At 34.3% G+C, this 14,026-nt stretch overlaps 1 protein-coding gene across 9 annotated transcripts in view; it reads left to right on the forward strand.

Annotated features, from left to right (window-relative positions):
- Nucleotides 1-14,026, forward strand: part of SCAPER (S-phase cyclin A associated protein in the ER) — a 467,951-nt gene that overhangs the window by 252,167 nt on the left and 201,758 nt on the right. The window contains exon 1 of one of the 9 annotated variants that reach the window (XM_082452604.1): nucleotides 1-14,026. This exon is cut by the window's right edge and continues 29,500 nt beyond it. The exons of the other annotated variants lie outside the window; for them this stretch is intronic. The gene's annotated coding sequence lies outside the window, so the exon portion shown is untranslated. 9 annotated transcript variants of the gene reach the window in all.

A 14,026-nucleotide genomic window follows, 5' to 3' on the forward strand; every position in this document is an offset into this window, starting at 1 on the left:
TGTGGTGGGGGAGAGGTAGAGAGAGAAGGGGCAATTCTGCTCAAACAATTCTTGTATCAGAGCAAGTGAACAAGAATTTCTCTGAAGCAGGGAGCCTCAGACTTTAGTCTGCATCAGAATCACCTAGAGGACTTGTTAAAACACCTTGGATTTCTGATTCAGTAGGTCTGGAGTGGGTCCCAAGAATTTGTATTTCTAATATGTTCCCAAGTGACACTGCTGCTGCTGGTCCAGGGACTGTACTTTGAGAATCAGTGCTCTACTCTAGGGAATATGCCTCATGGGTGGAATTATCGGATTTTCAGTCATATGAATGACCAACTTTACAAGACAGTGCTCAGCTGCATTTTGGCATCAGAAAATACAATCCTCTATAGGAACTGAGAGCAGCATATTCACTGTGACATCATGGCAGAGCCACATAGAGTCAGTTCCTTTGTATAACATGTCCTTTTCAGAGTATGAGAGAGTTCAGAAAATGTTAGTTGTCCAACATGTACTAGATGGAGTGTTTGGAGGTTTTATATACCTTGGAAAAATCTCTAATTATTTTAAAATTAGCAGATACTGATTTTTTTTTTTATAAAGGGTACTTATACTTTGAATTAAAAGGCATTTGCTTGAAGATACCACCGTGTATACCGTATCTCATGAATACTGTTTTAGATAGAAGTAATCACAAAATTTTTGAGGGAAAAGTAAAATGATCTGTATAAGAAAGATATTCAGTATGAAAATCTAAGTAAAGTTATTTCATTCACAAAGGGGCAATTTACTGGAATACCACTGGTCCCTTATAATTTGAGGGAGAAAAATGTCTGGCTCCCAGTCTAAATGATCTGTGTCAGGAACCTTGCTGCAAAGCTGTCCTCAGAGTATACACTGCAGGACCACCTAAGAGTCTAAACTTACCTACAATAAGATCCTTTTGCAACTTTTATAACTAAAATCCTTTTTACCTAGCCAAGACAGAGTAACTTTATGTGAAATTCTGTTCATAGAGTTATACTGACATTTCAGTGTAATTCAGCTGATGGTATTTATGATTTCAGTCTAGGAATTATAAATAACCATTCCTTTTTGTTTGGAAAACCGCCTGGAGTAACAAAATCATTAACACCAAAGCCAAGTACCCAGTGAAGGATCTGAAGACAGCCTAGAAGTGACATGGGGGGGAACTGGTGGAACTTGGGCAAGCACTCACTGAGGAATGGTGAGAGATTAATCTTGAAGTCTTTGTCCTGTAATTTAGACCTCAACACACTGATGCTTTCTGTTACTGCTTTGACACAGTTTCCTTAGATAATTTTTCTGAAGTTCTGAGAACTGTTTTTAGGGCTAACAGGTTAAATGTGTGATACACAAAAATGCTCTTGTCACAAAAGAGATTTGGAAACTGAGGAGACCTGGGTTTTGGAATACTTACCGTGTGTCTCACGTCCCTTCTGGCTTTTTGGGTTCTCTGATTCTGTTCAGAAATAAAATGTTTGTAAGCTTTGTTGCATGTATTATGCTTTTTAACAAACTGCAACTACTTCTCTAAGAAATAATGGTGATCTAGGGGACTTGCACCAACTCTGCCATCAAAAACATCTAAAAATTCTGGAAAAAATTTAAAAGTAATTTTCTTAAAAACATCAAAGAGCTAAGGAGAAATAAAGATTTATCAGGCCAAAGAAAAAGCAAGAGTTTAGACAGTTGTGCTTATAACTGAATGCCCCAAGAGTATTTGCCAGGCTGGCAAATGTGAATTACGATTTTGCAGTCCTCATGGGGTAGGAAGACAAAAGTAAAAGCCTAAGGGCTACCTAAGGTATGAAGTCTAATAGGAGATTTTCCCTTCACAAAAACCACCATAGCCTGCTCCCCGACATAATGGTGAACCCTCTCACCTGACCTCAGAGACTGCAAAGAAAGTGTCTCGGTATAGTGCAGAAGTTATAACCATAATCCAGCCCTGGAGTAGATTTGCAGTCCAAGTTCACATCACCTGTATTATCAAATGGTGAGTTGAGTTTAAAATAGTCCCAGATTGGTTAGTAGCATCCCCTAGAAACCTGGCAGAAGGAAATGTGAGTCCTAATTGGAAGAAGACACCTTTATCCTAGGCCTCAGGTAATTTCTGTCAAGTAATTTTATAAGAACGAGAAGCCACAGTCAAAAAACAAGCACAGGGCTTCCCTGGTGGCACAGTGGTTAAGAATCCACCTGCCAATGCAGGGGACACGGGTTCGAGCCCTGGTCTGGGAAGATCCCACATGCCGCGGAGCAACTGAGCCCGTGCGCCACTACTACTGAGCCTGTGCTCTAGAGCCTGCAAGCCACAACTACTGAAGCCTGCACGCCTAGAGCCCGTGCTCCGCAACAAGAGAAGCCACCACAATGAGAAGCCCGCGCACCGCAACGAAGAGTAGCCCCCGCTCACTGCAACTAGAGAAAACCCGTGCGCAGCAACAAAGACACAATGCAGCCAAAAATAAATAAATAAATGATAAAATTAAAAAAAAAAAACAAGCACAAAAGTGGGTAAGTCATTATGAGTAAGAGCAAGCAGAAACTAGAACTGCAAGGCTTTGTAAATACCAGTCACAGATCATAAAACTGTTTTTTTACGTGTTAAGGAAACAAAAGACAAGCTTGAAAATATTTAGTTATAGACCTAACAGCAATGACAGAGGAGGTAACTCAGAATAGTCCTCTCACTGATGACAATGAATAAAGCTAGACAAAATACAAACTGGAACTGAATTGCTAATAAAGTAGTGAAGAATTACTGGTTCAAGATCTGGGAACATGGCAGGCATTTTGGGGCTGGGTACAATTGGTGATCCAAAAGAGGTAGATGAGAAGCTGAGTAGTACTTTTGATATTATTGCAGAACTGGTGGGGAAAAATTGTTGGAGTCTAGGACTGTAAGTGGTAGGACAGTGACCAAAAACCCATGTTTTGGGTTGGGACCTTAAAGGACTGAACTGTAAACAGGAAGTATGCCAGTCATTGCACAGACAGCAGCTAAACGGCAAATCATCTGGGTAGCTGGGAAAATCCCATCATTGGAAAAAGCAGTAAAGTGATCTTGAATTGCTAATACCCCCAAGTACCTAACAAAAGCAAATGGACAGTCTACTCTGGAGGAAGATAATAATCAACCTAAGTTTCAAATTACTTCAACAAAATAATTTTCAAATATACTGTCTGACAGACAAAGAAAATTAGGCGTATAAAAGGCAAGACAACATGGATAAAAATCAATAGAAACAGGCCAATAGGGGCTCTAGAACTATGCTTATTATGTTCAATGATATAAGTATTAATTATTTTTTAAAAGGTACAGCAAATTTGAAAGAAAATAGAAGTTTTGGAACTGAATATTTTAGTAATTAAAATCAAGAAAACTGTAGGTGAGATAACAGCAGAATAAACCAGCTGGACAGGGAATTAGTATACTGTAAGATAGGTCATAAGAAAGAATCAAGACTGAAACATGGAGAGAAGATGACATGGAAAACACAGAGAAGAGTGTAAGAAGCATATAATATATAGTGAAAATGCCTAATGTATGTAGTTATTCAGAAGGAGAGTAGAGGAGTAGAAACATTATTTGAAGTCATCATCCTTTAGAACTTTCTAAAACTTCTAAATCAACCCACAGATTCATGAAGCCAAATGAAGCTCAAGCCAGGTAAAGAAAAAGAAATACACACCTACAGACATCATAGTGAAATTGGAGAAAATCATATTACAAGCCGATCTCATTCATGAACTTGGATTCAGATTTCCTAAACAAAATTTTGGCAAACTGAATCATGCAATGTATTAAAAGAATAATATATAACAACAAAGTTGGATTTATTCAAGATATTCAAGTTCGGTTTAATGTTGGAAAATCAATCATAGCTTATATTAATAGAAGAAAAAAGAAAAAAAAAATGATCATCTCGAAAGATGCAGTAAAACATTTGGTAAATTCAGCAGCCAAACAATTCATGATGGTAAACCAGGAACAGAATGGAATTTCCTTAATCTGACGAATTGTATCTACAAAAAAACAAAAAACAAAAAAAGCATAGCTAAGATCATAAGCTAATAAATAAGTTTAACAAGGCCACTAGATACAAGGAGAGTATATAAAAATCAGTTGTATTTATGATATCATCAGAATATTAAGTATATAGGAATAAATCTACATGTTAATGGATTAGATTATTCATATCTCTTACTTAAAGCTGCAGTAATTAAGAAAGTGTGCTGCTGGAGCAAAGATGGAGAAAAAGAAAAATGGAACATAATTAAAAACATAAATAGTCCTATTCAAATGTGTATGCTTGTTTATGTATATATGGAAAAAGGAGGCACTGTAAAGCATTAGGGGGAAGTATGGTCTATTTTGTGAATGATGCTATAATGATTAAATATCCTTATTTTTAAAAAATGAAACTTGACCTTACCTCACATCATAAACAAAAAATTAATTCCAGATTGACCTAAATGTAAAAAGAAAAAAAAGCCTGTCAGAGATAAGAGAAGAATATCTTCTTGACTTTGGGGTTTTGCCTGGACAAGAAAAGTACAAAAAAAGACATTAACCATAAAGGGAAGTGTTGATAAATCTGCATTAAAGTAGGAACTTTCATTCATCAAAAGACACCAGAAAAAAGAGTAAAAAGACAAGAGAACAGAATGGGAGAAGATCTTTATATGTACAACCCATGAAGAAGGGTATCCAGAGTATATAAGGAATTCCTACAAATTAATGAGGAAAAAAAAAAACCCCACCAACAACCCAGTAGGAAAATGATCAAGAGAATAGGCATTCCAAAAGGAGGAACTTACTCCCAACGCAGGAGACACAGGTTTGATCCCTGGTCGGGGAGCTAAGATCCCACATGCCGCACGGCGCGGCAGAAAAAAAACAAAACAAAACCAAAAGGAGAAACTTAAATAGCCAATAAGTAGACGCAAAGATAGCCAATCTCTTTAGTAATCAGGAAAATCCAAATAAAAAACTCAGTGTGATACTGTGATCCACCTATCACAATGGCAAAAATTAAACACTGAAAATACCAAGTATCAGCAAAGATCTAGAGCAATGGGAATGCTCATACACTGTTTGTGATAATATAAGTTGGTACTACAAGTTTATTTTTTTTAATTAATTTTTATTGGAGTATAGTTGATTTACAATGTTGTGTTAGTTTCTGCTGTACAGCAAAGTGAATCAGTTATACATATGCATATATCCACTCTTTTTTAGATTCTTTTCCCATATAAGTTATTACATAGTATTGAGTAGAGTTTCCCTGTGCTATTCAGTAGGTTCTTATTAGTTATCTATTTTATCAATATATATAGTAGTGTGTATATGTCAATTCCAATCTCCCAATTTGTCCACCCCTCCACTTTCCCCCTTGGTAACCATAAGTTTGTTTTCTATATCTGTGACTCTGTTTCTGTTTTGTAGATAAGTTCATTTGTACCATTTTTTTAGACTCCACATGTAAGTGATATCATATGATATTTGTCTCTGTCTGACTTACTTCACTCAGTATGACAATCTCTAGATCCATCCATGTTGCTGAAAATGGCATTATTTTGTTCTTTTTTATGGCTGAGTAATATTCCATCATATATATGTACCACATCTTCTTTATCCATTCATCCGTTGATGGACATTTAAGTTGCTTCCATGTCCTGGCTATTGTAAATAGTGCTGCAGTGAACCTTGGGGTGTACGTATCTTTTTGAATTATGGTTTTCTCTGATGTATGCCCAGGATCAATTGAAGTTGAAGGCATGCATATCATATTTTACTTCTAGGTTTATACCCTAGAGAAATTAATGCATAAATGCGCCAGGAGACATGTACACAAATGTTCAATGGCAGCATTGTTTATAATTACCAAATATGGAAGATAACCCAAGTATCCATCAACAGCTGAATATATAAATTATGGTATGTTCATGTAATGGAATATTGTTCAACAGTAAAAATGAATGGGGAGACGCAAGAGGGAGGAGATATGGGGATATATGCATATGTATAGCTGATTCACTTTGTTATAAAGCAGAAACTAACACACCATTATAAAGCAATTATACTCCAATAAAGATGTTAAAAAAAATGAATGAACTACAGTTATGGGTAACAACATGGGTGTATCTCACAATGTGTAGTCACAAGTCACCAAAATATATTTTTATACTGTTGCATTTCCAGTTACATAAACTTTAAGAATAGACAAATGTAACATTATTCTTTTAGACTGTATACATAGGTGGTAAAACTATAAAGAAGGTATGGCAAATATTTCTCGTCAAAATCAGGATAATGATTATCCAAAGAGGAGGGTGAATGGTATGATCAGGAAGATTTACCTAAGTGGCTTCTTGAGTGCTTCTAGTCTTCTTTTTTCTTGACCAGATGGTGATGTTATGTTCAAATTATAATTATTCTTTAAAATTGTACTAAATGTTTTCTTTTTTTTCCTGTCTTTATGTATGTTTATGTTTCACAATATAATTACATTAAAGTTCAAGTTAAAATAACTTGCTCCAAAGACACTTCTGTTGCAGAAATGTTTAATTATTTCAAATAAGAGTTTCTAAAACATTCTCATATATGCAAAGGCACTTTCATCATACTTGCCATTGTATTAAATTTGTTCTAAGTAAATGTGATTTGTATTTGTATTGACTTTCTCATTACTCTGCCATAATGAACACTACATTTAAGTTTGGATAGTAACAGCATCCCACAAGCTTTCTGTGGTTTATCAGTAACATGAGACATTTGTATGCTGTTACTATAAGTAAACACTTTAAGCAAATGGATTGGACATGGATTTTGTCCAGTTGCCTTTCCTGACTTTTTTAGAATCCTGCCAGATTTAAATACGGATTCAGCTGTGAATCTCTTGAACCTGAATAAGTAAACTACGTAGCTGACAGCATTCATAATTTAACTGAATTGAGATGTCAAATCACAATTGACTTTGTGATACCTATAGCAAACCCCGTCTTACTTTGGTGTTTTCGAAATTTATCTTGCAAAATTGCACCAACAAAAAACTGTGGAAGGTAGAAAGGTAGAAACTCTTCCTCACCCCACTCCCTTTTTTTCTGCTTTTTGTGGCTATTTAACACATGCCTAGAGAAGATAAACCACTAATCCCTAAGAGCTTTTTCAACCTAATTGTGTCCAGGTCCTGCTAGACACTGTCTATCCTCCAAACCTCATGGTTGCATTAGGTTTTACTTCTCTTATTTTCAGCTGGAATTCTTCAGTTGAGAAGAACTGGAAAACATTCAATTGTAGGATCATCTTATTTTGATCCCCTCACTTACTGTGTTCTCAATTTATGTAGTTGTTTCCTCATAGCAGCTGACGAGTAACTGTATATAGCTTGTATGACACCCATATTTTGTCAGAAGGTGACAAGTGTATCGTATGGCCCAAAGTAAAATGAAAATGTTTCTGATACCTTCTTCAACTAGCTTGAGTTAGACAATATAAGGAAAATGGAATTAATTGTTATTTTAAGAATCATACAGAAATTTAATATGTATATGGTTTGTATTTTTTAAAAAGAAACAGTGAAGGAAAAGAAAGGAGGAAGTGTTCGTGTATTTTGTTTTAGATGTGGTTATATAGGTGTGTCCAACTGCCAAAAGTCATCAAACCAAATACTTAAATCTGTGCATTTTATGTTAACTATGTCTCAGTAAAAAAAAAAAAAAAAAATTAGATAATCATGATTCCAAAATAGTTTATATTATTTTTCAGATGTTGAGGCTTGCCTTTATAAAAACACACTATTTTAGTCATCTCGTGTGAAATCATTTATTGTGGCTTCTTTTTGAAGAGTGCTCTTTTAAAAGCAAATAAATTTGTTATAAAAACTCAGTGATGAATATTTGTAGTGTTAGCTTATAGTAACATTTTTTACACAACTTGTGATATTTTCTGATTATGCACATTAACTCTTTGTAAACTCTTTTTAAATTCTTTTTAGAAAACCTCATCAAAAAAAAAAAACCTCTTCTCTTATGTAATACAACACACAGAAATTTATGTAAAACACACTTGCACAGAAAAATGAATAATTATAAAAGCAAAAAAACCCGGTGACTACTTGTTGAGAAATAGAACATTGCCAGCATCTCGAACCCTGCAACCCACCTACATTTATTTTGCCAATCATACATTTCTCTTAATATTTGGATAAATTATTACTTTGACTTTTTGGAAACCACTTTTTAAAATTTTTCTTTATGGTTTTATTCCCTAAGGATCCATTCCTAAATAATATACGTTAGTTTAAACATGTCTAGTTTTGAACTTTATATAAATGGAATGCTACTCTCTGTAATTTTGTGTCTTGGCTTCTATCAAGTTTATGTATTTAAGAATTTGTGTTGTGTAGAGGGTTTTTTCCATTGCTGTATGTACTGTGTCATTATATAAATTTGCCACAGTAGCACTTATCCATTTCACCTTTGATGGAAATTTGGGTTTTTATGAAAAATGTGCTTCTAAACGTGTATTCTTGTACTCATGTGCAAGAATTTCCCTACGGAGTGGAATTCCTGGGTTATAGGGTATGTGTACCTTTAACTTTTCTTGATAATGCTGTATTGTTTTCCAAAGAAGTTGTACCAAGCCACCCTACTGACAGCAGAGTATAAAAGTCCTGTTTCTTTCTCCTTTTCTAACACTTGATGTTATCAGACTTTTTAATTTTTGCCGATCTTGTGGGTATGTAGTAGTATGCTTGCTGTAGTTTAATGTGCATCTCTATTGGCAGATAGGTTTGGGCACCTATTCATATTGCTTGGCCATTTGAATTCTTCTCTTGTGACATGCCTGTTCAAATCTTCTGCTCATTTTTCTGCTGATTTGTAGGAATTCTTTCTATGTTCTGGATACCAGTTCTAGGTTGTTGAAGTGTATTAAAGATATCCATTTCTATTACTCAGCTGTCTTTTTACTCTTTTGGTTCTTTTGATGAACAGTTCTTTGTTTTTAAACTGACGTATAGTTTGTATACAATATTATATAAGTTACAAGTGTACAATATAGTGATTCACAATTTTTAAAGGTTATACTCAATGTATAGTTATTATAAAATATTGGCTATATTCCCTGTGTTGTACAATATATACTTGTAGCTTATTTTATACATAATAGCATGTACCTCTTAATCTACTACCACAATATTGCCCCTCTCCCTGTCCTTCTCCCTGCGGTAGCCACTGGTTTGTTCTATATATCTGTGAGTCTGTTTCTTTTTTGTTTTGTTCACTAGCTTGTTGTATTTTCTAGATTCCACAAATAAGTGATATCATATAGTATTTCTTAATTTTAGTGTGCAAAGAGTTATCAGTATTCTGTGGTTAATAGTTTTTGCTCATCTTTAAAAACTATTGTCCCATTCCTGAGTCAAGAAGTCTTTTTCTATATTTTATTCTTGAAGTTTTATAGTTTTGCCTTTACTTTTAGTTTATTATCTGCCTGGAATTAATTTTTCTGCTTATTGTAAGGTTTAATTTCATTTTTTTTCCATCTGGGTGCTTAATGTTTTGAGCACCATTTATTGAAAAGACTAGTTTCCCCTACTGTTCTTTGGTGCCTCGTCTGTCGTAAATCAAAGTTTTGTAGATATGTGAGTTTCTTCTAGCGTCTCTGTTTTAATTTATTCTCTCCCCAGTTTCTCTGATACACTCTTAAAACTATCCATGAGATTCTTAATTTTAACCACAGTGTTTAATTTTCCATGTCTAGAAAGCCTGTTTGCTCTTTTTCACATCTGCTATGACCTTTTTTTATAACTGCATGTTCTTTGCAGATATTTTCAAGCTTATTTTTTATTTATACACAGAAAATATCATTTTACAATCGATGTCTAATAACCTTAATATCTCACATCTTTCAGTGTGTGTTTTTACACGTTCTTTCTTGTGATGTCTTGTTTCCTTTTTAACCTGTTAATTTTTCATTACATGCTGATAATTGTAATTGTTGAGAACTTTTGCATCTATACTTCTAGGGGGTACTAGTCTAGAATTTCTTCTGATATCTTTGTCTAGCTGTATTATCAGGATGATACGAGCCTCATAGAATGAGATAAGAAGTGTTCTGTCTACTTCTGTGTTTTGGAATAATTTGAGAAGGATTGGTATTAATTCTTCTTTAAATGTTTGGTAGAATTGACCAGTGAAACCATCTGGTTCTGGGCTTTTCTTTGTTGAGAGGTTTTTGATTACTGATTCAGTCTCTTTACTTGTTAACAAATATATTCCAGTTTTCTATTCCTTCTTAACTCAGTTTTAGTAGTTTGTATGTTTCTAGGAATTTGTCCATTTCATCTAGGTTATCTAACTTGCTGGCATATAATTGATCGTAGTATGCTGTCATAATCCTTTTTATTTCTGTAAGGCCAATAGTAACATCCCCACTTTCATTTCTGATTTTAGTCATTTGAATCTTTTCTTTTTTCTTTAGTCTAGCTAAAGGTTTGTCAATGTTTTTGATCTTTTCAAAGAACCAACTTTGATTTCATTGATTTTTCTCTTTTGCTTTTCTGTTCTCTATTTTGTTTATCACCACTCTAATCTTCATTTCCTTTAGTTTTGGGTTAGCTTTGAGTTTAGTTTGCTCTTCTTCTAGTTCCTTAAAATGTAAAGTTAAGTTATTGATTTGAGATCTTTGCTCTTTTTAAAGCAGATATTTACATCTATAAATTTTCCTCTGAGCACTGCTTTCAGTGAATCCCGTAAGTTTTGTTATATTGTGTTTTCATTTTCACCTATTTCAAAGTATTTTCTAATTTCCTTTGTGATTTCTTCTTTGACCCATTGGTTGTGCAAGAATGTATTGTTTAATTTCCACATATTTGTGAGTTTTCCAGACTTTCTTCTGTTACTGATTTCTAATTTCATTCTTTTGTGCTTAGAGAAGATACTTTGTATAATTTCAGTCTTTTAAAATTTATTTACATGTGTTTTGTGGTCATTGTATTTGAACAATTTTTAAGAATAATTGATAACCTAATATGATGGTGCCTTCCTCTGGAAATATTTTTATTTATTTTTGGTAGGTGCTAAGAGTACTAATGTCTCTGGAACCATGTTAATTCAAGTTCAAGGTCTAAGGTTCCCCAGGCCACTTGGGTGTCCTAAACAAGCTGCAAATATGTGGATTGGCTGGCTGACTTCCATTTCAGGCTTACTATGAGGATGAAACTTTTCAGTCTTGTTTGGAATGGTTTAACTTGTGTCATTTTGTAACTGTTTCTCATGGATCAGCAAAAGCAGCTTTGAGGGCTGTGCTTCTGTCTCTTGGTTTCTACCTTCTCCTGGATTTTTGACTTGCAGTTCTCTCTCTGGTAGCTTTAATTTGTTTAGAATAGTAAAAACATGTTTATTCAGCTTTTTTGGTTGTTTTCAGCAGGAGAGCTTATCTTAATTGCTTAGTTTCCCATTTTTGAATGAGGTAGTCCTTCTAGTATCGTTTTAAATCATACTTTTAAAATAAATTACAGACTGGAAGGATATTAAAGTAATGTCTATAACAGCAGCATTTTGAGAAATGGCTGTTACAGTTGTTAGCTAGTTGTGTAACTGAGGATCAACCTGTTTCATATCAAGCCGTGTTGCAAATCTTGGAAAACAGCTGTGTGTCATCTTCTGCTTAGAAAAGTATCGCATGTAGAGGATTTAGTTTAGAAAGAGAATGTCTGTCTGTGCTGACTGAACAGTGCAGGTCCTCATTCAGAAAAGTATTCAGTTCATTGACCAGAACTATAGAACATTAGAGTTATTTATAACTGAATCCCAGCTGCACACTTTTTGGTGGTTATTTGTTATTTCTTCTTAGAAGTAGAGAGATTATGGTGTGCTTAAAGAGAGCTAAGCATGAGAAAGCAAAACCAAGTTCACTACTCATCTAGCTAGGTGAATGCCGATATACTGTTGTTAATCACCTTTCCCTAGAACATTGCTAAGGGGGGCTTCTCAAAGCTATTAGATACAGAAGTACACGTCCCTGGAGTGTCAGTTTTATGCAAATATTAGCAACAAAAAAAATCATTAAAAAAATTTTTACACTCAGGTTTTTGTGAAAAAGACTATTTTAGTATTATCTGTTGAATAAATACTTTGTGGCAAATAATTGATAAATTTTAACCAAAGCATGTCAATTATTGTATTAGGCAAGAAATGTCATGGAAATGATGTTTGAGAACCAGAAGTAGGACCATGAATTATTTAATCTTCATTTACATTGCTAAAAATGACAATGCTACTGATAATATTAAGAACAAATTGTTAGAGTTCTTTCTTCACTAATAAAGTTCTTGTTGAGTACATTGTTGTTATGATTTAAAATAAATAAGTAAATAGACAATGCTGTATAAGAGATCCTTTTAGCCCAACACATGACATGAGTGATTTTACCTGTCAGTAAGATGTGCTTTTTGAAGTTTCTTCCCATAGCAGCCTGACGGTATTCCATCATGCTCCCTCTCTGGCAATATTCTGCTCTTGGGCTCACCTTAGTGATTGATTGCTGGATGCAGTGAGTAAACACTTACTGTTTTTAACCACATTTATATAAGTCTGGGTTCTCGGAAATAGTGACACTAAAAAATGAGAAATTGCCTGTATAAGGACCTTGAGACTAGCTGTCTTCAGTTCAGCTCATTTTTTTTACACTAATAGACTCCATGGCAAATACCTTGTGTATAAAGTAAGGCAAGTAGAAAACTATTTTCCTCCTCAATAGTATGTAATATAAAACTATTTTCTGGTTAAAATAAACATAGATGATATCATGGCAAGGATTGCAACATTTTTTTATTTTTGAAACAAGATACTCATGAAGATGTTTCTTGCTGTTACTAGGTGTATACCCCCCATGTCCCTGGAAATACACTTTCTTTCTGACATTAGAGATACTTAAATGGACATTTGGAGAAACTCTGCCTTAGAATAAATTAAATCATCTATGTTGTCCTCTATTCCATTCTCAGGAACTATGAAGAAATAGAGGATTGTTGAAAGTTGCACGTGATGTTGGTCAAAATTGCACCATCAATGGGCAGATATTAAGGAAGCAGATGAGAGCAATGTTAAAAGCATGGACCTAGAACCTGCTACCTATTTATTCTGTGAACCTGGACAAATTAATTAATCTATCTGGGCTTCAGTCTTTCCTATCAGTAAAATGTATGATGTTGACACGTCCCAAAGGATTGTGTGACTATTAAATGAAATAGTTTATGTTAAACTCATGGCAATAATTAGGCAGTCGGCAGATGTTGATACAATATAATGCAGCTATTAAGACCACAGGCTTTGTAGTTATGAGGCTGAATTCAAATTCCAGATCAGCCATGTAGTATCTCTGTGAGCTTAGCCACATTATTAACCTTTGTAGGAAACTTCACTTTTTTTTTTTTAATTAATCTTTTTTTTAATATATATATATTTTATTATTTATTTGGTTGCACCAGGTCTTAGTTGTGGCAGGTGGGCTCCTTAGTTGCAGCTCGCCGGCTCCTTAGTTGCATCATGCAGGCTTCTTAGTTGTGACATGGGAACTCTTAGTTGCGGGATGCATGTGGGATCTAGTTCCCTGAGCAGGGATCGAACCCTGGCCCCTGCATTGGGAGTGTGGAGTCTTAACCACTGCACCACCAGGGAAGTACCAGAAACTTCACTTTTCTCCTTTGAAAAATATGGGTAGGATTGCATATCTAACTCTTTCAGTTGTGAGAATTAAAATTTAGTAGTAACATAATCAACTATTATTTATTACAGAAATGAAAGGATTGATATAACATCTAAAAATAAATTAATATAAACCATCATTTTAAAATTAAAGGGGAAAAACAGTATTAGTAGAAACAGAAAAGGCATAAATTAAAATTCAACACTTACTCCTAATTTTTAACAATTTGAAAGATATAATTTTAAGAAGAAGAGGCTAGTTTAGGGTGGTTACCAAAAACCTGCAAAAAACATCATA

The sequence above is a fragment of the Balaenoptera physalus genome, assembly GCF_965194825.1.
Source record: "Balaenoptera physalus genome assembly, chromosome: 2".
Lineage (NCBI taxonomy): Eukaryota > Metazoa > Chordata > Mammalia > Artiodactyla > Balaenopteridae > Balaenoptera > Balaenoptera physalus.